At 40.6% G+C, this 24,654-nt stretch overlaps 1 protein-coding gene across 1 annotated transcript in view; it reads left to right on the plus strand.

Moving 5' to 3' along the window:
- The window catches only part of LOC147676773 (uncharacterized), a 594,493-nt gene that overhangs the window by 323,947 nt on the left and 245,892 nt on the right, over positions 1-24,654 (plus strand). The gene's annotated exons all lie outside the window — the stretch shown is intronic.

Genomic DNA, 24,654 nt, shown 5'->3' on the forward strand with positions numbered 1-24,654 from the left:
TGGTATTATCACATGAATGATATCATCAGTGATGTGATCAGTCATCTCAAATGAGATGTTATCAGTGATGTCATTTGAGATGTCATCAGTGATGTCATCAGTGATGTCACTAACCATGTCATGAATTATGTAATATGTGACATCATCAGCAGTGGATTACGGGTGCGCGATATATAGTTAGCGCTTATAACTATATATGGAATTTCAATGGTTTTATGCGAGTAAAATAAGGTTTTCTAAATGCAAATCCCTAACTATATATGGCCTAAAACCAATGGTTTTTTCATTGAATTTTCAAGGTTTTGTAAATGCAAATTCCTAACTATATATGGAGTATAACCTATGGTTTTTTCTGTGAATATATATATATATATGACCAAGAGCCCGTGAGCTCGAAACGCGTCGTTTGTTTATGCCCAAATAAACAACTTCTTCCAGTACCTGATGGTGTGGCTCGTCATCCTTTTCTCAATTGAGAGGACTTCGTGGATATATATATATATATATATATATATATATATATATATATATATATATATATATATATATATATATATATATATATATATATATATATATATATATATACATATATATATATCCCAACAGTCCAGGAGCCAAAATTAGGAAGGCAACACGGAAACCATTACGGGCACTTGTTTAATGCAACACGCAGGCACTGGAAAGTACAGGCAGGCAGTTCAAAAAGAGTACATAGCCAGACGCGTTTCAGAAACATCTCACGCTTCCTTCTTCAGTGGCTTTGAGCAGTAAAAGCAGTTGTTGCACAAGTCCATTTAAAGCGACCTACACTTGCCCCGCCCAAGAGCGTCACACACCTGCTCCTCACACGAGCGTGGCGGCAAACAGCACACTGGGCGTTGAAGTCCATTGCTGCAGTTATTCCAAGTGTGTGCGCACTCCTTCCCAAATTCGCCAAATATAAACCTCAGTGGGCTGAAAGACCAAATCTGCTTTTCCCTCGCTGGCATGTGATGTTGCATTATGCGCGGGCATGAACACATGCCTGGATAGTGTTGATGCTCCATCTGCTCTCATATCACACGGTACCACAGTACCCGGGAGAGGCTTCAGTAACGCTGGGCCATCCCGCGACCAGGCAGGCCGCTATTATCCCAACAGTCCAGGAGCCAAAATTAGGAAGGCCACACGGAAACCATTATGGGCACTTGTTTAATGCAACACGCAGGCGCTGGAAAGTACAGGCAGGCAGTTCAAAAAGAGTACATAGCCAGACGCGTTTCAGAAGCATCTCACGCTTCCTTCTTCAGTGGCTTTGAGCAGTAAAAGGAGTTGTTGCACAAGTCCATTTAAAGCGACCTACACTTGCCCCATCCTCTTTCCGAAGGGGTCCTTGTTTCTATTCCCCAAAAGCGTAGCTGTTTCCAGTCCCCATTGTGGTGGGCCTCCATATGCTTTGCAACTGCATTGTTTCTGTCTTTGTGTGTTGTTGCACGGGCGTGTTCCAAAATGCGTTTTTTAACACGCATATGGTGCTTCCGATATATCTGAGCTTGCAGGGACATTCAATCATGTATATTGTGTATTGACTATTACACGTGATGCATTCCCTGATTTGCCATGTTTTTTGTTTGGCATTGTTATTTCAGTTGTGGGTTTGGTAATCTCACACGCTTTACAGTTATACATTTGATGAAGCCTTTGGTTTTTAACCACACTTTTTTTTGGGTCGGCTTCTTGTAATGACTGTGGATTAGCTGGTCTTGTAAGTTTCTTGCTCTTCTGTAAGTGATTACAGGATGTTTGCCCATTTTTTTGCCAATGACTGGGTCCAGCTGTAAGATTTTCCAGTTCTTTTTTAGGATCTGATTAATCCTTTTTGACTCTTGGCTGTAATTTAGGATTAATCTGATAGGTTCCTCCTCTTGATTAGTATGTTTAGTCTCTTGTTGTAAGCACTCTGTTCTTGATTTTTGGTTTGCTCTTTCCCAACATTTTTGGACCACCTTCTTATTATATTTTCTTTTTGCAAATCTTTGGATGGTGTTTTTGCTTTGTTTGTTCCATTCTTTTTCTTCGCTGCAGATTCTTATTAAGCGAAGAAATTCTCCGTATGGTATACTTGTAATTAGGGATTGTTGGTGGAAACTTGTTGCTTCCAAAGTTGCATTTGTGGCCGTACTTTTTCGGTGGAGGGTTGTTTCAATGTGGTTATCTTTTGTGTATACTTCTGTGTCTAGGAAGATGGCCTTAGTTTTACTTATGGTATGAGTGAATTTGAGACAAGGTGTTTCAGTATTCCAAGATTTCAAAATACTCCAAGAATTTTGTTTCGTTGACACCCCATGGATTGAGAAAATAAATGATTTGAAACCAACTTCCTTGTGGATTAAGATTGGGTTATTTGCGACTCCAAGAGATCCTGGGAGGAATTGTTGTTTATATATATGTATATATATATATATATATATATTTTTTTTTAAGCAAAGCATCCTCGATGTGAAAGCGCACTCCAACACCAGCAAAGTTTTCAAGGCAGAGCTGCTTTTATTCATGTGCAAAGTATATTTTCTGTAGCCTTACGCGTTTCGGGGTTCCTGTCCCCTTGGTCACAGGCATTAAGACATGTAATGGAGCCGAATTTAATTTAAACAAGCATTTTCTGCACGTGACCTGTAAGTGATTTTCAATTGGCCATCTGTGATTACAGCACCATGCTGCATGCTGGTAATGATAGTTCGTGCTGCTTTGGTAATGAAAATGTCTTGCAAAGTGTTTACCTGTAGTAGGCTCTGTTCCATTACACAAATTGAGTCCAATTCACAACCCTCCAGTGGGCCCTTGACACGAAATGCAGTTTTTTCCAGAGCCAGCTGGTGTTCCATAACCGGAGACTGCGGACATTTCCTGTGTCTCCAGATGGCCCTCAGACATCAGAAACGGTGCACTTTCGCGGTTGGAATGCCACCGCATTCCTCATTTTTTTAAGCAAAGCATCCTCGATGTGAAAGCGCACTCCAACACCAGCAAAGTTTTCAAGGCAGAGCTGCTTTTATTCATGTGCAAAGTATATTTTCTGTAGCCTTACGCGTTTCGGGGTTCCTGTCCCCTTGGTCACAGGCATTAAGACATGTAATGGAGCCGAATTTAATTTAAACAAGCATTTTCTGCACGTGACCTGTAAGTGATTTTCAATTGGCCATCTGTGATTACAGCACCATGCTGCATGCTGGTAATGATAGTTCGTGCTGCTTTGGTAATGAAAATGTCTTGCAAAGTGTTTACCTGTAGTAGGCTCTGTTCCATTACACAAATTGAGTCCAATTCACAACCCTCCAGTGGGCCCTTGACACGAAATGCAGTTTTTTCCAGAGCCAGCTGGTGTTCCATAACCGGAGACTGCGGACATTTCCTGTGTCTCCAGATGGCCCTCAGACATCAGAAACGGTGCACTTTCGCGGTTGGAATGCCACCGCATTCCTCATTTTTTTAAGCAAAGCATCCTCGATGTGAAAGCGCACTCCAACACCAGCAAAGTTTTCAAGGCAGAGCTGCTTTTATTCATGTGCAAAGTATATTTTCTGTAGCCTTACGCGTTTCGGGGTTCCTGTCCCCTTGGTCACAGGCATTAAGACATGTAATGGAGCCGAATTTAATTTAAACAAGCATTTTCTGCACGTGACCTGTAAGTGATTTTCAATTGGCCATCTGTGATTACAGCACCATGCTGCATGCTGGTAATGATAGTTCGTGCTGCTTTGGTAATGAAAATGTCTTGCAAAGTGTTTACCTGTAGTAGGCTCTGTTCCATTACACAAATTGAGTCCAATTCACAACCCTCCAGTGGGCCCTTGACACGAAATGCAGTTTTTTCCAGAGCCAGCTGGTGTTCCATAACCGGAGACTGCGGACATTTCCTGTGTCTCCAGATGGCCCTCAGACATCAGAAACGGTGCACTTTCGCGGTTGGAATGCCACCGCATTCCTCATTTTTTTAAGCAAAGCATCCTCGATGTGAAAGCGCACTCCAACACCAGCAAAGTTTTCAAGGCAGAGCTGCTTTTATTCATGTGCAAAGTATATTTTCTGTAGCCTTACGCGTTTCGGGGTTCCTGTCCCCTTGGTCACAGGCATTAAGACATGTAATGGAGCCGAATTTAATTTAAACAAGCATTTTCTGCACGTGACCTGTAAGTGATTTTCAATTGGCCATCTGTGATTACAGCACCATGCTGCATGCTGGTAATGATAGTTCGTGCTGCTTTGGTAATGAAAATGTCTTGCAAAGTGTTTACCTGTAGTAGGCTCTGTTCCATTACACAAATTGAGTCCAATTCACAACCCTCCAGTGGGCCCTTGACACGAAATGCAGTTTTTTCCAGAGCCAGCTGGTGTTCCATAACCGGAGACTGCGGACATTTCCTGTGTCTCCAGATGGCCCTCAGACATCAGAAACGGTGCACTTTCGCGGTTGGAATGCCACCGCATTCCTCATTTTTTTAAGCAAAGCATCCTCGATGTGAAAGCGCACTCCAACACCAGCAAAGTTTTCAAGGCAGAGCTGCTTTTATTCATGTGCAAAGTATATTTTCTGTAGCCTTACGCGTTTCGGGGTTCCTGTCCCCTTGGTCACAGGCATTAAGACATGTAATGGAGCCGAATTTAATTTAAACAAGCATTTTCTGCACGTGACCTGTAAGTGATTTTCAATTGGCCATCTGTGATTACAGCACCATGCTGCATGCTGGTAATGATAGTTCGTGCTGCTTTGGTAATGAAAATGTCTTGCAAAGTGTTTACCTGTAGTAGGCTCTGTTCCATTACACAAATTGAGTCCAATTCACAACCCTCCAGTGGGCCCTTGACACGAAATGCAGTTTTTTCCAGAGCCAGCTGGTGTTCCATAACCGGAGACTGCGGACATTTCCTGTGTCTCCAGATGGCCCTCAGACATCAGAAACGGTGCACTTTCGCGGTTGGAATGCCACCGCATTCCTCATTTTTTTAAGCAAAGCATCCTCGATGTGAAAGCGCACTCCAACACCAGCAAAGTTTTCAAGGCAGAGCTGCTTTTATTCATGTGCAAAGTATATTTTCTGTAGCCTTACGCGTTTCGGGGTTCCTGTCCCCTTGGTCACAGGCATTAAGACATGTAATGGAGCCGAATTTAATTTAAACAAGCATTTTCTGCACGTGACCTGTAAGTGATTTTCAATTGGCCATCTGTGATTACAGCACCATGCTGCATGCTGGTAATGATAGTTCGTGCTGCTTTGGTAATGAAAATGTCTTGCAAAGTGTTTACCTGTAGTAGGCTCTGTTCCATTACACAAATTGAGTCCAATTCACAACCCTCCAGTGGGCCCTTGACACGAAATGCAGTTTTTTCCAGAGCCAGCTGGTGTTCCATAACCGGAGACTGCGGACATTTCCTGTGTCTCCAGATGGCCCTCAGACATCAGAAACGGTGCACTTTCGCGGTTGGAATGCCACCGCATTCCTCATTTTTTTAAGCAAAGCATCCTCGATGTGAAAGCGCACTCCAACACCAGCAAAGTTTTCAAGGCAGAGCTGCTTTTATTCATGTGCAAAGTATATTTTCTGTAGCCTTACGCGTTTCGGGGTTCCTGTCCCCTTGGTCACAGGCATTAAGACATGTAATGGAGCCGAATTTAATTTAAACAAGCATTTTCTGCACGTGACCTGTAAGTGATTTTCAATTGGCCATCTGTGATTACAGCACCATGCTGCATGCTGGTAATGATAGTTCGTGCTGCTTTGGTAATGAAAATGTCTTGCAAAGTGTTTACCTGTAGTAGGCTCTGTTCCATTACACAAATTGAGTCCAATTCACAACCCTCCAGTGGGCCCTTGACACGAAATGCAGTTTTTTCCAGAGCCAGCTGGTGTTCCATAACCGGAGACTGCGGACATTTCCTGTGTCTCCAGATGGCCCTCAGACATCAGAAACGGTGCACTTTCGCGGTTGGAATGCCACCGCATTCCTCATTTTTTTAAGCAAAGCATCCTCGATGTGAAAGCGCACTCCAACACCAGCAAAGTTTTCAAGGCAGAGCTGCTTTTATTCATGTGCAAAGTATATTTTCTGTAGCCTTACGCGTTTCGGGGTTCCTGTCCCCTTGGTCACAGGCATTAAGACATGTAATGGAGCCGAATTTAATTTAAACAAGCATTTTCTGCACGTGACCTGTAAGTGATTTTCAATTGGCCATCTGTGATTACAGCACCATGCTGCATGCTGGTAATGATAGTTCGTGCTGCTTTGGTAATGAAAATGTCTTGCAAAGTGTTTACCTGTAGTAGGCTCTGTTCCATTACACAAATTGAGTCCAATTCACAACCCTCCAGTGGGCCCTTGACACGAAATGCAGTTTTTTCCAGAGCCAGCTGGTGTTCCATAACCGGAGACTGCGGACATTTCCTGTGTCTCCAGATGGCCCTCAGACATCAGAAACGGTGCACTTTCGCGGTTGGAATGCCACCGCATTCCTCATTTTTTTAAGCAAAGCATCCTCGATGTGAAAGCGCACTCCAACACCAGCAAAGTTTTCAAGGCAGAGCTGCTTTTATTCATGTGCAAAGTATATTTTCTGTAGCCTTACGCGTTTCGGGGTTCCTGTCCCCTTGGTCACAGGCATTAAGACATGTAATGGAGCCGAATTTAATTTAAACAAGCATTTTCTGCACGTGACCTGTAAGTGATTTTCAATTGGCCATCTGTGATTACAGCACCATGCTGCATGCTGGTAATGATAGTTCGTGCTGCTTTGGTAATGAAAATGTCTTGCATTGGCATTCCAACCGCGAAAGTGCACCGTTTCTGATGTCTGAGGGCCATCTGGAGACACAGGAAATGTCCGCAGTCTCCGGTTATGGAACACCAGCTGGCTCTGGAAAAAACTGCATTTCGTGTCAAGGGCCCACTGGAGGGTTGTGAATTGGACTCAATTTGTGTAATGGAACAGAGCCTACTACAGGTAAACACTTTGCAAGACATTTTCATTACCAAAGCAGCACGAACTATCATTACCAGCATGCAGCATGGTGCTGTAATCACAGATGGCCAATTGAAAATCACTTACAGGTCACGTGCAGAAAATGCTTGTTTAAATTAAATTCGGCTCCATTACATGTCTTAATGCCTGTGACCAAGGGGACAGGAACCCCGAAACGCGTAAGGCTACAGAAAATATACTTTGCACATGAATAAAAGCAGCTCTGCCTTGAAAACTTTGCTGGTGTTGGAGTGCGCTTTCACATCGAGGATGCTTTGCTTAAAAAAAAAATATATATATATATATATATATATATATATATATATATATATATATATATATATATATATATATATATATATATATATATATATATATTACCTACTGGCGATAGCCAGTAGGTATATATAGTTAGGATTATTTCTCTATGGAACTTTTGAAAATTCTATGTCTAATAACTTTAGTGTTTGTGGACGGAATCGGCTGAAATTTTCAGGGAAATGGCACATTCTGTTTCTGAGCAGCCCTTGAAAATTTGGGGGGGTTTCGTCAAGGGGGGGCCGAGAAAAAAGGGGGGTCCCAAAACGCGTTTTTCCCATGTTAATTTCCATAGGGCGTTTGGCCTCACTTTTAGCTCGAACGGCTGAATGTATTTGCACGAAACTTGGCAAAATTGTAGGGACTGTTAGCCCGATGTGCCTTTGCTGGGTCTCAATATATGTGCTCCAGTGGATTTTGAGAAATTAACGTTTTAAAAAATTTACATATCTGTGACAGCGTCCCAGATAGCGCTCCAGATCGCGTACTTTTCGCGTCACGGAGCTTTGCGAAGCAATGCTGATTGGCTCTCCGGTGTCTGTCAACATTCTAAACAGTCCGGAGCGGCCGCCATCTTGTCTCTCGGTAGGATCGAGAGACAAGAGGAGGAAAAAAATGAAGGGGGAATTTCACGAAAGGGGGCAAGGTAGACCCCTCTTGACCCCCTAGGAATGATGTTGGGGTTATTAAAGGGTCCCGTGGGGAAAATAAAAAAAAATTTATTTTTCACTGTAGAAGCGCTTCCCGGGCCGCGAACTGGGCCGCAAACTGGTAGCGAAACGGGAATTCGCCATTTTGTGTTTCGTTTTAATTAAATTACAGGGTATAAGGGGGGACGGGAGACGTATCCTGACCCCTTATGTTTTCTGAGGGTGGCTGAGGAGGCTCATATATGTTGATACATGTCTTCCAGCGGCTGTGCGTGAGCGTTTTTTTTTTTTGCTGCGTGACGTCTGTTAACGTTCGATTCGATGGAAATCAGGAACTGTTGACCGCCATTTTGTCACTGCGATAAAAAATTTTGTTATAAATTAATCCTTATTGATAAACATTGTCTGCGCTATCTTGCCTTTTTTCCAATGCCACAATTTTGTCGTGCACGGCAGCCATTTTAGATGCCTTGACCAGACCCACTCTCTGCACGCCGTCGATCCTCAGCACGGCTCCCCACCCTCGCAAGCATCTCCCCCACGCACTGGTCACCCCCGCTCTCTCTCTCATGCATGGGCCAGAAACCTCCTCCCATCTGCGCTGTTCTTCTCTGAGAATCACACCCCGTGCCCGCCCGACACCTCCCTTTCACCCTATTCACTACCGCACTCTCTGACACTCCTCTTCCTCTGTGTCTGATTGTGCAGGCCGGTCTCAGTCTATCACTTAGCCCTGCCGATGTAGTTTATGGCTCCAGCTGTAGAGAATCACCCCTGTTCAAAGGAGTTACAGTAGATCAAGGCCCCCACCCGATGAGATCCGTCACACCACACGCGTTCCTACTATCTGATAACCATCCTGTATTGTGCTTGGGGAGGGAATTCTCACTGTGAGGGTGTGTGGGTCCGAGCCTGAAGCGGAAGATTCCAGGGATGCCTTTTTGTACATCAAAGTCTTCACAATTATGTGTCACATTAAAAATATATAGCACTCCAACAAAGTAGAAGGAAAATAACACTTTAATAACTTATAAATATATACATCGCAACAAAAACAGTAAACACCTTAAAACATTTTTTATTAAAACAGAAGCAACAATGGTTTATGACATGGGGAACAGTAGTGATATCCTGGGCGGGTGATGGAACTGGGTTTGTTAATGGAAAAACATCTACAGAGAAAACTATTGGTAAATTATACTTCTCCGGAAAATTAAAACTCACAAATGTTTCATTTGTGTAATCGTTTTATGAACATGTACATTAAAAAAACTAAAAGAAATGCCAAGAACGTCCCATGTGAAAGTGAATTTTATCTGGCAATTTTTTTCTTTTCCTTCTCATGAAAAGAAAGTTAAAGCCAGGTTCGTTACCTGCCTCATCTGCAAAAAAAAAAAACTCTCGAGAGGGACCGAAAAAAAAAAGGGCTATGGTAATCATACCATGCATCGGCACATGGAGAGGTGGCACCCTCTTAATTATTCTAAAGCACAACTTCGAGATTTGGGGGATAACCCCCGACCGGCAAAAACATCCACCAATGACTTAGCAATAAGTGAGTCAGAGGCAAGGGAAACGGTCCCAAATCTGCAAAAGAACTTTGGGCAGATGAGATGGACTTGTGTAGCATGTGGAAAATTAATTTCATGCGGAGAGATCAGTATTACTTCAATAAATACAGTAATCAATGATGCATTAGAACTTAATATCAATTCATTTTCCGAACGTGTTATCAGTACCTGTCCCATGTCAATTCATTGTTCGAACTTCAATACCCATCCCGGATCAATTCATTGTCTGAACATATAATCAGTAAAAAGTGCGACAAGTGCAACAAAATCATATCGATAATTCATTGTGAGCAAGTACCAAAAGTGTCGACAATTCTAACCTTCAATAAATACAGTAATAAATGATGCATTAGAACTTAATATCAATTCATTGTCCGAATGTGTAATCAGTACAAGTCCCATGTCAATTCATTGTTCGAACGTATAATCAATGCCCATCCCGGATCAATTCATTGTCCAAACATATAATCAGTCTTATCCCATATCAATTCATGTGCTAAAAACTGCATACATATCTCATGATATCAAGGCTGAGCAATCGGGGCACAATAGTTTCATTTGTACCGGCGCCATTTTGGGTGAGGTCTGGAAGGTCCAAGTATAGTCAAAATGTCTCCACCAACTTGTGGTTGGACCGGGACCTCTTTCGGCAGTCCAAAAGTTTTCGTTGAAGGGTAGTAGAGGGGACTGGCGACATGAACCATCAGTCAAAGAGGGGTGGGAGGCAAAAATCTCTCCTACCGGGTCATACTGGTGTCCCACCGGAACTGATCAAGTTGGTAGTCTTGCAGGATTTTGGTGATTTCAAGACTGAGGCCGGCGCCGGCATGAGCGTGCCGACGTCCCGCGGCTACGTCGTGGTCGTTCCGTGGGTGATCATGGCAGTCATTCCCCATCGGGGGTCGGGGGCCCCCGTGGCTCTTATAGAATCTTCAAAGTTGAGGAGAACGTTTCTGGATGCAGGACTCATTTTTTAGTTGAACTCAGAAGCGCCGTTGCACTGCAACAGTGGACGAGACCCCCGCTGGGTGAGCGGAGCATCATTGCCTCGCAATAGTGGACGAGACCTTTTGTCGGGTGAGTGCAGCGTTGCTGCATCGCAAGAGTGGAGGAACCCTTTTGTTGGGTGAGTGCAGCGTCGCTGCATCGCAAGAGTGGACAAACCCTTTTGTTGGGCGAGTGGAGCGTCGCTGTATCGCAAGAGTGGACGAACCCTTTTGTTGGGTGAGTGGAGCGTTGGGGGTGCAGCTGAGGGGCCCCCACCTAGGGGGGGGTGGGAGAGGCTCGTTCGCGCCGCCTCTCCCTCCCAGCGCACCCCACGCCGACACCTGGCGTTGATATCCGTGATGTCCGGACCAGGCGATAAGAGGGGGGGGTCGGAGGCAGAGGCAAGACATCCCCCCCCCCGTGGCCTGCAGGGCGCCGCTTCAGGCCCGAACGGGGAGTTCATATCAAGCCGAGGCCAGACCAGGAGATACGAGGGGGGGGGGGGTCGGAGGCAGAGGCAAGACATCCCCCCCGTGGCCTGCAGGGCGCCAGAAGAGAATGGGAAGACCAGTACATTCTGGGCCGACCATCCCACGACTTCTCCGGCTGATGGCGGCTAGTCGGGCCCCGCCCTGCACGTGTCGAGGCCTCATCTTCCGGATGGGCGTAACCGTGGACCTGTTGCACTTCGGGAGTTTCCGGAATGGGTGTAGGTATCTGCTGATTTGTATTTATTTCATGTTACCGTTATTGGGCGTGGCGGGCGGTGGGACAGACATGCTTGGAGCAGTGGGGGGGTGGCGGAGCCTAGCTACCTTGTGGCTGCCGTAACGTCAAGCTTGGCTTCTTTCACCATTTTCATGTTTCTTATTTCTAGCGAAGTAAAAAACTCATCAGAGGCCTACTGATTTTGTTCGATTTCTTTCCTTTCCTTTTCATGTGTGTTTCATGCTAAAGTTTCTGTTTAACAGGATACAGGGATTACTTCGTATTTTACATATGTCTTCTTTATTAGGGGTTCTCTCCGGTTGAGTCACATGATGTACCTCTAATAAATGGTCCGGGTGGAAGTAGTTTCTCAATCAGTGGGGAGTGACAGATTACAACGGGGGACAAAGGTCCGCATTACCCACCCTTCACTACTTGCAAAGACTAGACAGAATATTTCTATTCCACGTTATTTGCAAACAGAGAGTACCTCGAAAGAACTATTCCTTGAACAATAAATTTCCAGCCAATCAATCAATCAATCAGGCATGACGGATTACAACGGGGGACAAAAGTCTGCATTACCTATCCTTCACTATCTGAAAAGGGAGACAGAATATTTCTATTCTTCTCTGTTTGTAGATAGGGAATATCTCAAACAGCAATAATCGATAAAAAAAATAGTAGGATTATAACACTTTAATAACTTATAAATATATACATCGCAACAAAAACAGTAAACACCTTAAAACATTTTTTATTAAAACAGAAGCAACAATGACAACTAACAGTAGTGATATCCTGGGCGGGTGATGGAACTGGGATTGTTAATGGAAAAAGATCTACAGAGAAAACTATTGGTGAATTATACTTCTCCGGAAATTTAAAACTCACAAATGTTTTATTTGTGTAATCGTTTCAGGTCAAACGGATTGTGGGACAATGTTCACAATGGAAGAGTCACCAAAAGGCATTTGGATCGATGTTGCAGCAGGCTGTCATGTATATAGTTATTTAATAAAACGTTTTACCCTGTTACTTTGCTGGTGTGTTGTATATATTTATAATATTTGCATAGGGTTTGTCGTTATTTTGGGTGGGATGGGGTGGGCGGCGGAGTCGAGCTGTCTTGCAGCCATCATGGTGTGGAGCTAAGTTCATCTTACTAGTTTCGTATTTCTCATGAGGGGTTGTTCTTAATGTTTCTATTTTAGCGAGGTCAAAAACAGATCCCATTAGTGGCCTACTGATTTTGCTCGATTCCTTTTGTTTTTTTAAACTATTTTTCACTATCTGCAAAGACTAAACAGAGTATTGCAACTCTGTGCTTGTTTGTAAATACAGAAGGAACCAAAGAGAACCAATTCTAAAACAGTAAATGCTTGGATAGCAATCAATCAAATAGAGAGAGAAGCAGGCACGACGGATTACAACGGGGGCAAAGGCCTGCGTTAACTACCCTTCACTATCTGCAAAGAGAGAGTACTGCTAAGAGAAAAGAGGGGGGGGAAGGGGGGGGGGGGCAGCGTTCAAAGCACATCAGCGTGCATAAACACGAAAATGTTTTTACCTATCATGTACTTGACATTTGACAGCATTTGATATTTGGTATTAAAAAACCATTGAAATTCACAGAAAAAACCATAGGTTTTAGGCCATATATAGTTAGGGATTTGCATTTACAAAACCTTATTTTACTCGCATAAAACCATTGAAATTCGCATATATAGTTAGATGCGCTAACTATATATCGCGCACCCGCAATCCACTGCTGATGATGTCACATATTACACGAAACGAAAAAACAGGAGATGGGGCAAATGCAAAACAGCAAAAAGACAATACAAAGAAACAGAACTACAGACGATACAACAGAAGATAATGGAAGCACAACTTGAGGAAAACATGCAAGTCAAAAATACAGTCATCAATCTAACAAACATGGCTCTGACAAAAGAAGAAGAAGAAACCTTGTCACTAGGATTAACCTATTGCAAACGGACAAACTTCAATTACACTCAGACCCGGATAGATTTGCATCAGTTTACAAGAAAACTAAAATTAAAAAAACATTTCTTCAACACCAGAGAGATGAATAATACGGAAAAAACATCACAAGGAGCCACAAACTGGCAAGTCGACGATATGGCTTTCATCAGGGCAATGGCAGAGTTGGACAAAGATGAAACAAGTGAAATAATGGACACCCAGGAAGCAGCAGAGCATGCAGGTATAAGCATAGGGAGTTCATCAAAGACAGATTTTAAGCCGAAATCAACATTTTGTCCAATTATGCCTAAAGACTGCATAGACATCTTCTCTGAGAAAGTCATCAGTGATCTTAAAACCCTATCATGGTCAAGTAGCAATGATTTCAATAAATCACATGCGAATGAAAGACTGGCTTATGAAAAGGTTATGACAAAAATAAGAGAAAGAAGCGATGTAGTTGTGCGCTGGTCGGATAAGGGTGGTAACGTAGTTCTCTGGCCACTGGAGATGTACAATGCTGAAGCGTTATCACAATTATCCGACAGAGAATGCTACCAAAGGATTAGTGAAACAAATATCATCAATATAAAAGAAAGATACCACAGGAGTCTGTATGACTGGAAAGCAGCGGGGATAATTTCAAAAAATGAATTTGAGTTTCTACGGAACAACTATCCCATAACGCCTAACCTGTATCTAATCCCGAAAGTGCATAAGAACCAGACTTGCCCACCGGGAAGACCGATAATCTCCGCTATTGGAGGTCTTTTCGAAAACACAAGCCGATTTGTGGACTCCTTCCTGCAACCCTTTGTAAAGGACTTACCCTCATATACGAGAGACAGTGGTGATTTTTTGAAAAAAATCTATGATATCAAATGGGACTCAGATTATGTTTTTGTCACACTTGATGTTCAAAGTCTATATACGAGCATAAGACACCAAGATGGACTTAATGCAATAAGACACTTTTTGGGAGGCCGCAGTCTAGATTTGTACAAACATACACAGATGTTACTCCAAATGGTTGAGTGGTGTTTGGAAAACAATACATTCAGTTTTGATAAACTACTGTACAAACAGATACAGGGGACTGCCATGGGTACTTGCTTCGCCCCCAGCTATGCTAATTTGCATATGGGCTGGTGGGAGGAGCAAGTACTCAGGGTGAAATATATGGAGGAAATGACAAAAAATGTAATATTTTATTGTCGCTATATAGACGACATCTTCCTAATTTGGAAAGGCAGTGAATCCAGTGTCCATGAGTTTGCTGAAAGGCTTAATGAAAACAGTCTAAATCTGAAATTTACTTGTGAAACAAGTACTAATAAGATAAATTTCTTAGACCTGGAATTGTTAGCCGTAGACAATGAAATTGAAACCAACACCTACCGAAAACCGACTGCAGGTAACACTATCCTGCATGCTTCCAGTTTTCACCCTCCAAACCTAATTAACAGCATACCATATGCAGAGTGTCTCCGCATGAAAAGAAACTGTAGTACAACCACCACTTACAAAAACTCTAAAACAAAACTGTTCAACAGATTAAAACTTAGGGGATATTCAGAACAAATACTAGAAAAGGCAGAACAAAAATGTGACCCAAAAGACAGAAAAGAACTACTGTTCAATGTCAAAACTGCAAAACCTAAAACTGAGTCCAACACAGGAATCCCACGTCTCATTACAGGTTTTAATGCTTACCATAAACAAGTGAGAAACATAATTTACAGACATTGGCCTATAGTTCGGAACGATCCGATAATAGGCAAATGCTGTACCAAGAACCCACAACTCACTTTCAGAAAAGCGAAAAGTATGAGGGAAGAGCTAGTTGACAATGCCCCAGTGTTGAAAAAGAAAGAACTGCCATGGTTAAAAACTAAAAATGGTTTCTTTAAATGCACTAAGTGCAAAGCGTGTCAGTATGGTACCAATGTTACCAAGGTAAATGTGCCAAACAGAAAAACCCCTCTAGAGATACGAGCGAATTACTCATGCAAAACAGACTTCGCAGTCTATGTATTGCAGTGTAGCTGTAATAAAAAATACGTGGGGAGTACAATACACCCGGTCCACGTAAGAGTGCTTCAACATCTCAGGGCAATAAAAAACAATGACCCTACGTATCCAGTGGCGAGGCATATAAACATGACACACGAAGGCAATGCAGATAACATCAAATATTTTGTAATAGACCATGTGAAAAAAAGCGTCAGAGGCGGAAACAGACAATTAGCCCTTAGGAGATTAGAATCAAGGTACATCATTCTCCTGGACAGTAAGACGCCGCAGGGTCTTAATGCAGACGAAGCACTTAGTGTACATTTATGATTCCCATAATAATGTAAAACAGAATTGATCCAGTAAGCTCCCAAACCTTTCCTCCGGTAACAGAGATCAGAATGCAATCATATGTATACGATATATGTCATTTATCTGAATTTGCAGTATATATGCTCACAGAATTTATTTTATGGTTGTCCCCAAAAACTAGATATCTCACTGATATAGCATTGCTAATTTATGCATTTAATAAATAGCTCAATGTGATGTGCATGTAGTAATAATCATACAATGTGTTGCCATTGCCCACTTGGGCTCAATTCAGAAATTGCTAAAAAAATAATCATGTGTGACATCACACATTGAACCTCGGGTTCTTCAAGGTTCTTGATTATAAAACGGGCACTAGACCCAGTATTTTTTAACCTAAAGTACAAACAGGTTTTTTGTACTCACACGGCAGATTGAACTGGTTTATTTGTTTAAACACACCATGTAAAATATTTTCACATGCATTCTTTTGATATTTGCAAAATGTGCAATGCGTTTCGTTTAAATTCATAATCGACAATGATATAAATTGTCCATTATTTACATAGAAAGAAATATATGTGGTTTAACTTTAGGTTGCTGTTTCTAAGTAGGAGCAGTTGTACTTCACAGAACGCTGTAACTTTCCAGTGAGTTTGTAACTGGTAGTCATGACTACGGGGAAACCATTCTAAGATCCAATCAAATGTTGACATGTTTAAAAGCAATGACTAATTGTTAGCTCTGTGTTGTGAGCAAGGCGGCTTTGACCGTCGAAACGCGTCAATCCTAATGCACTAAGAAAAATAAAATATTTGTTTCTGAACATGACCCCACGGAGTCAGCGCCTGATTGCTACTGTTTTCGTCAGGATTGGAGAAAATATATATATATATATATATATATATATATATATATATATATATATATATATATATATATATATTACCTACTGGCGGTCGCCAGTAGGTATATATAGTTAGGATTTTTTCCCTATGGGATTTCTGAAAATTCTATGCCTAATAACTTTTGCGTTTGTGGACGGAATTGGCTGAAATTTTCAGGAAAATGGCACATTTTGTTTCTGAGCAGCTCCTGAAAATTTGGCGGGGTTTCGTCAAGGGGGGGCTGAGAAAAAAGGGGGGTCCCAAAACGCGTTTTTTGCATTGAGTTTTCCATAGGGCGGTTGGACTCACTTTTAGCCCGAACGGCTGAATGGATTTTCACGAAACTTGGCAAAATTGTAGGGACTGTTAGCCCGATGTGCCTTTGCTAGGTCTCAATATATGTGCTTCAGTGGATTTTGAGAAATTAACGTTTAAATCAAGATATATATCTGTAACAGCGGTCCGGGCAGCGATCCGGTTCGCGTACTTTTCGCTTATCGGAACTTTGCGCACGGAAAGCTGATTGGCTCTTCGGTGTCTGTCAACATTCTAAACAGTCCGGTGCAGCCGCCATCTTCTCTCTCGGTAGGATCGAGAGACAAGAGGAGGCCAAAACAAAGAGGGAAATTTCCATAAGGGGGCATAGTAGATCCTCCCTGACCCCCTAGGTTTTATGTGGTGTTTTTAAAAGGGCCCAGCAGGGTCCAAAAAAATATATATTTTTTTTTTCGCAATGAGCGTCTAGTACGCGAACCGGAAAGCGTTCTGGGCAGCGTACTATAAGGATAATAGAATGATACACTTTTCAAAGACTGTATGTTAATTGTTTGTTTTTTTTTCTTTTTTTTTTGTTGTCTTTATTTTTAAAGTTATTTTTGTTATTTTCATTGTTTTTCATACTTTATTAAATTTTCCAACATTTCATTGTCAGAAATGTCATAATTTATTATAGGGTGTAATTGTTTTTCATTTTCAAGCAAGTTGTCTACTGCTTCAACACATTGTAGAAGTTCGTGGTTTCTACTGTCATCCATAAAGTCATCAAGTTTGTCTTGGCTGCTCTCCTTCAGTTCAATCGAAAATGAAATTTGTTGTTCGCCTTCCATTTTGCCTGAAATTTTGAATAAGAAAATATATATTAGTAGAGATAGGGCACTGTTGGGATTAATTTTAGATAGTCATTTTTTATCAGTGAATTTATCTTTTGGCAGTGTATAGTATCAGAGTGGAAATAGGACTATAAAAAAGTGTATGTGATTTAACCAAGACAAGCCTAACTCCATTCATAACTATAACAGAGAAGTCTATCTAAATACATTACTACTACAGAGGGATAGTGTATATGTAGCAGAAAAATTCTATTATATTAAGTTATAGTGCACAATATATTTCGTTTTTAAAAATTATATCTTACCTTCACAAAGAAGTTGAAGTTTTTGGAAGCTATTAAAAGGTGTTGTACAACAAGAAGTAGTAGTCAAAATGGCTGTGTTTTCTTCTCTTCCTTTATATATATTCAAGTATATAACCAATCAAATGTCAGGTAATAAAAGTAGAAAATGAAAGTAACATTTTCATTGGTTGTCAATTCCAACAGTTCAGATGTGTTTTGTGAAGTAATTTACCTCACGGTATTTGGAGAGGTCTAAAGGCTAAATGGCTAAATGAAATTTCAATCAAATTTGTGAGAATGAAAGGGATTGTTATGTAGTATGAGCTAATTTATATTTGGTGAGAGTGTCTCTAGTCGTTTTTCTGTAAATTACTTTCCCGCCTTCTTTTGGACCGCTTCCCGGATAGCGGTCCGGTCCGCGTACTTGGAGCGTAACGGGAGTCCACCATTTTGTGTTTCGGTCGAATCAAGGTATAAAATGGAGGGTAAATAATGTTCTGAATGGGTAGAAGGGGGCATGGTACAAGTATTTTGCCCCCCTACGTTTTCTGAGGGTGGCTGAGGAGGACTATATTTGCGAAGAAAAAAACTTTTTTTGGAAATTTTGCGCGGTTAGCTTCCAGTTCGCGTACCGCATAGCGCTCTTTAAGCGTAGTTTGTTGAAAATTACAGAAAAAAGTTAGAAAAAAAATAATAAAAGTGTGTGATCAGATGAAGGGTAGCTCTGAGAAGAGCTTTTGGGTTTATGGTACATTTAGGTACTTATAAGTAGGTACCAATGCACAGTCTTAAATTCAGAATGAAAATTCTGTTGCCCTCATCTGAGAAGTGAACTCCATCTCCTCTGTAGATATCTTGCATGTAGTAACGCAAGTTATTGTTGTACAGAGAGCCCATTCCATGGTCTCTCATGAAAGCTGACACAGATTTGTTTACATGCTTCCTCGCTTTCTCAATTTGTGGACAAAATTGGTTGGACCACCTCCATTTCTGTCTTTGGCATATATTGGAATATACCAAGGCAGTTTGAGGAAAAAGTGCCATTAATTGCTCAAAGGTGTCCTTTAAAAGCATTTCCAGACCTACCCCTGTCAAAGTGCCCAAATCATTACCTCCACAGTGCACTATTAACAGGTCAGGTTTTGGCAAATGCATAAAGGTTTTCACCAATGGTATCAATTGGTGACATTTTAATCCTCTTTGGCCCAACCACTTAATTTCCACATCTTGTAAATTGAGGTTAGGTAAATTTCTGTTCTCAGCATACCTTTGAGCCCAGTGGATGTAACTATGTCCAACAATCCAGACGTTAAACATGGTGGCTGAAGGTTGTTCTGTAGTCAGATGAAGTGTGGTAATGAAAGGGCAGTTGAAACAGTAGGAGTTTCTAAAGAAAAAAAACTGTGGATTTACAATGCTAATGATTCATTAGCAGTGATTGGTGCATTTCCATTTCTGAAAACAGAAAGTTAGGGTGCATGGATGTGTTCTTTGAAAGATGTAATTTGAATGGTCAAGGAAGAAACATTTAATGAAAGATTGCACTGGATACGCAGGTGCACTGAGAGTTCAGAGTTCAATTGAAACATTGTTGTGTGAATTTGCAAACATGAGAGGTTTTCCAGGAGGTGGTTGCTATGGATACAAGGCAGACAGGGCAGAGGGGGGAAGGGTTTTGATTTGAAAAAAGTGAGGGAAGAGGTATGATTGGCTAATATGAGAGATATGTGAAAAGAATATCTGTATTTCTGTGCTTTCAATAGCTGCAGCCTTTGGAGTGCATCCTTTTTCTTCTGCTGAAGACAATTTGGTGTATTTCTCAGACTGTTTTCAAAACTCAAAAAATATTTGCTAAGGTGAGAAAACATTTATTTAATTTAGATAGAGAATAGTATGATTTAAGGAGAAAATGATGAAGAAAGCTGTGTTTATAAAATGTGGTTTTGTCTCTAGTGATATACTAATAGAATTAGTTTCATAGAGAAATTGTAATTGCATATTTGGTGTAACATTCTGGCATGCAGTAACACAAGTTATTGTGGTACATGGAGCCCATTTTATGGTCTGTTATGTAAGCTGAAACAGAGATGTTGCTTTTAAAATCGATTTAAGAAATCAATTTCATTTCTGGATATGTACTGCTAGAGCTTCATAGGTTGTTTTGAGCCATATTTATAAGGTATTTGAGTGTCTAAGATGTTATGTTTTCCTTTTAAAATGTAAAGTGTTCCTCATGGGGCAAGTGTCTTGTAAATACGCTCCCACTTGTGCTTGGCAAATTTAGATTTTGATTATGGGAGTTACCTAGCCATGTTAATAGTGTCCCAAAAATGGTGCTAGTGAATTGCAGAAAACACTTTCATGTGTCTCAAGGACATTTTTAGTCATTTCTCCATGAATGCAGGTATACAATTGATTTATTTGCTGTGTTTAAAAACGAATTTTGAAATCAATTACATTTCAGGATATGTATTGTTAGAGCTTCATAGGTTGTTTGGGGTCATATTTAGAAGGCATTTTAGTGTCTTTGATGTTATTTTTCCCTTTTTAAATGGAAAGCGTTCCTCATGGGGCCCTGAGCAGTTCTTAGCCATGTTATTTAATAGGAAGTGGATAACATGGCTAAGAGCATTTGCTGGAAACTGCATGAATATTGCTGACTTTTCTGCGATGTTATTTTTCCCTTTTTAAATGGAAAGTGTTCCTCTTGGGGCAAGTGTCTTGTAAATACGCTCCCACTTGCGCTTGGCAAATTTAGATTTTGATTATGGGAGTTACGTAGCCATGGTAATAGTGTCCCAAAAATGGTGCTAGGGCATTCCAGAAAACACTTTCATGTGTCTCAAGGACATTTTTAGTCATTTCTCCATGAATGCAGGTATACAATTGATTTATATGCTGTGTTTAAAAACGAATTTTGAAATCAATTACATTTCAGGATATGTTCTGTTAGAGCTTCATAGGTTGTTTGGGGTCATATTTAGAAGGCATTTTAGTGTCTTTGATGTTATTTTTCCCTTTTTAAATGGAAAGCGTTTCTCATGGGGCCCTGAGCACTTCTTAGCCATGTTATCCAATGGGAGGTGGATAACATGGCTAAGAGCATTTGCTTCAAAGGTTGTTTGGGGTTATACACCATTTTTGGGAAATTATTAACATGCCTATCTAACTCCCATAATCAAAATCTAAATTTGCCAACCGCAGGTGGGAGCATATTTACAATAAATTTGCACCAGGAAGAACGAAAAATAGCATACTAGATAGTCAAATGCCTTATAAATATGACCCAAAACATCTTATGAAGCACTAGTAGTGCATATTTCCAGAAATGTATTGGTTTTCATTTAATGATTTACTTCATTGGTAGGCCTTCACATGTTTTTTTATTTTGATATTTTTCAGTGAAAATCTTATCTGCAACCATGTGTTGGCCTCACCTCAAATAAACAAAACAGGTGAAGGACTGAATGTGGATCAATGACACACATTTACCCCAGTCTAAAGATCAGGGCCTAAACAAATCTTTAGATAGGCTACATCTTATCGTCATCCTGAATTAATGATTTAAAATATTAGGGAGTGATTTATGAGTGTTGTATGCCTTTTTTGCACCATTGAGTGTCATTTTTGTGATGCAGTGCTGGTGGAAAACATTTGCTATGTTAAATAATTAGTACGGCATTAAGTTTTAGATGACTGTTATTTATTTACTGTTTGGTAATAGTGGTTAATAACATTTTATATTATATTTTTCCACAGATTCAACTGCAGATTCTTTCATAGTTTGGAAAATGCCTTCCAAAAGTCGAATACGAAAGGCTAGAAAACGTCAAAGACAGCAGGATGATGTTTTATTGCAGCAGTCCTCTTCCCCAAATACTTGTCAAAACACCAAGAAAGGTCCGGGTAAGAGCACGAAATCATTCTTAAGAAATATTTGTCATAAAAAAAGTATTTCTCCAAAAAATGTTTCAGTCCTCAAAAAGAAAAGCAATTTAAATGGAAAGGAGAGACCCATCAAAAATGTTACTGGTAGAGGAAGAGATAACTCTGTGCATGATAGTAGAAGGAAACAACGGTTTAGGGACATTCGACATCGAATGTTCCGTAATAGGATAATAGTTAATTTATTGAAAAATATTTAAAAAAAAGGCGAACAGAAAGCGGCATTTTATAAGAAGAAGAAAAATGTAGAGAAAATTATTGATCATGCTTTTGAAATTAAGCGAAAGTTGTTTATTTTGGTAATCAATAGAATTAGGAAACTAAGCAAGGTAATTTCTGATTTCAAAACTAAAAGTAGATGGAAGAGAGTAGTAAATCGTACTAACTTTTGTGAAGTTTTTTCCGGTGAATGGATGCATAGTTCTAGTTGTGAGGCATTTTTTAATGAGGAGAGTTATTTTCAGGATAATGATTTGGTGTTTGCAGTTGACACCAGTGGTCGAGCTTATGAAGTGAAGGATGGTTGTCCAGTTGAAAAAGAACAACTTGTGACAACAGAGACAGAAGAGGCGCTAAGTGATGAGGTTTTAGGAAGACGTCCTAAGGGTCCTGTGTACATTTGGAAGTGTAGTTCTATTTGCAGTGTGCGACAGGTTTCCATCAATTTGCTTTGTGATTTTATACGGACATTTAATAAGAAAAGTTTGAAGCAGAAAATGAAGTTGTTGCAAGATTTAGATCCTTGCAGAGTGAGACAAATGACAGGTTTGCGTGGTCATTCACTGGCTTGTCTTTCCAGGAGAGTATGCCAGAGTGTTTTTCATCATTTCAGGATGCTAGCAGTGCATCATAATAAAGTGAGAAAATTAGTGAGAATGTTGTATTATGCTAAGAGTCCAGCAATTATGCTTAAACAATTATGTGCTGCTCTTTTGCATGGTTCTGAAATAGATGTGAAGAATATTTGTGAAGAAATTGAGTTTTGTTACTTTGGTAGTAAAGATGAGAATGTTCAAATTGACCCTGAAGTAGAGGGTAATGTGGAAGATAATGTACAGGTTTCCAGTACAGATAATTTTCAGAAGGAAATTGCCACGTTTCAGATGAAATCAAGTGAGAGGCCTAATTTTACTTGTGTATGTTGTCGACGCACTTATTATAAGAATCAGACTAAGGTAGTGGATTTATATGCAAAAAGTGAAAGGGAAAATAATAGTGAATGGAAGGATTTTGCCACATACTTGATGGTAGAAAATTATTTTGATTTGGGATCGGATCAACGTGTGTGTACTTATTGTTGTAATAAATTAAACCAAAACCAGATGCCTGCTAGGGCAGTTCATAATAATCTGGAATTGGTTGAGATTCCTTCTGAATTGAAGGATTTAAATACTTATGAATCTATTTTGATTCAAAGTATCCATCCCTTTCAGGCTATTGTAAGAATGGAACCAAAGACAGGGAAGTTGCCTCCAGCAGATTTACAGAGAGGATTAAAGGGAAGAGTTGTTTATTTGCCTCTAGATTTGAAGAAAAACATTAACACAATTGGAATAGAAAAAGTGGAAGAGGAACCTCTGGTTATCTTGGTTAATGGGGTTCCGACAAAGAATAAGAAAATATGGCAAGATTTAGTGGATGTTAGGAAAGTCAAAAAGGCAACAGTGTATTTGAAGAAAAATAATAAGTACTATAAGAATGTATATGTTGCAGAAGAGGAAGTAAGTGATGAAGAGGATAGCGATTTGTGTGCTGGCCAAATTGAGAAAGTAGAGGCCTCTAAAAGTGAAGAAATATATGAACATTATAGTGTTCATCCTTTGCATTCCAAGGAAGTCATGGGGAATGCTATTGAGTTGTTTCAAATGAAACAAGCCAAAGGGAGTCCCATTAGTGTTTGGGAGGAAAGTTTGGAAGCTCGGTGTTTCCCACAGCTATTTCCCACAGGTCAAGGAGGAAGATATGATGAGCGACCTCATCAAATTCCTGCGTCTGAATACCGGACTTTACGATTGTATGCAGCAGATCCTAGGTTTCGGCAATGCATTCCCTATTTGTTTCATCTCCTGTTTGAAAGCGATCTGTCTGGACTGTCATATGCAGTGAACCACATCTTAAAAAGTGGTATACAGATGCGAAACATCTCGGCAAGTGACTTTATGCATAAAGTCAATGTCCAAGACAGTATTTTGGATTCTCACTTAATTAATCTCATGGCGTGTCAGCGTGGTACTAATGAGTACTGGTACCGTCGTCATGGTGATTTAAAATGTATGCTGAGGAACTTAGGAACTCCAACATGGTTCCTCACTCTGAGCTGTGCCGAGTATGGCTGGGAAGACTTACTTGAATTTTTACGAGAGGCAAATGGTAACATTGAAAACATCGAATTCAAGACACCCGGAGAACTGTGCTCTTTGGATCCAGTCAATGTATGCAGGTACTTCAATCATAGATTTGAAGCTATGATGTCTTTCATCACAAATAAAAAGAATCCACCTCTTGGACAGGTGTTGGATTTCTTTTGGAGAAAGGAGTACCAAGCAAGAGGTGCCCCTCATATACATATGTTGTTGTGGATCAAGGATGCACCTAAATTTGGAACAGATCCGGATGACTTAGTGATGAATTTCATCGAACAGTATTCTACGTGTGCTGTTCCAAACGCAACGGAGAAGAAAAGTCTAAGAGAACAAGTTCTACGTTTCCAAAGCCATCGTTGTGGAAAGTACTGTCGTCGTAAATTCAGAAACAAGGACAAGTTCTACACCAAATGTCGTTTCAACTTTCCACGACCGGTGATTTCTAAAGGAAGAGTGAACAGTTTGATGTCTTCGCTGCGACATAATGTGACGAGGAAATCACCCAAGAATACATACAATT

This window comes from Lissotriton vulgaris, chromosome 12 (genome assembly GCF_964263255.1).
Source record: "Lissotriton vulgaris chromosome 12, aLisVul1.2, whole genome shotgun sequence".
Lineage (NCBI taxonomy): Eukaryota > Metazoa > Chordata > Amphibia > Caudata > Salamandridae > Lissotriton > Lissotriton vulgaris.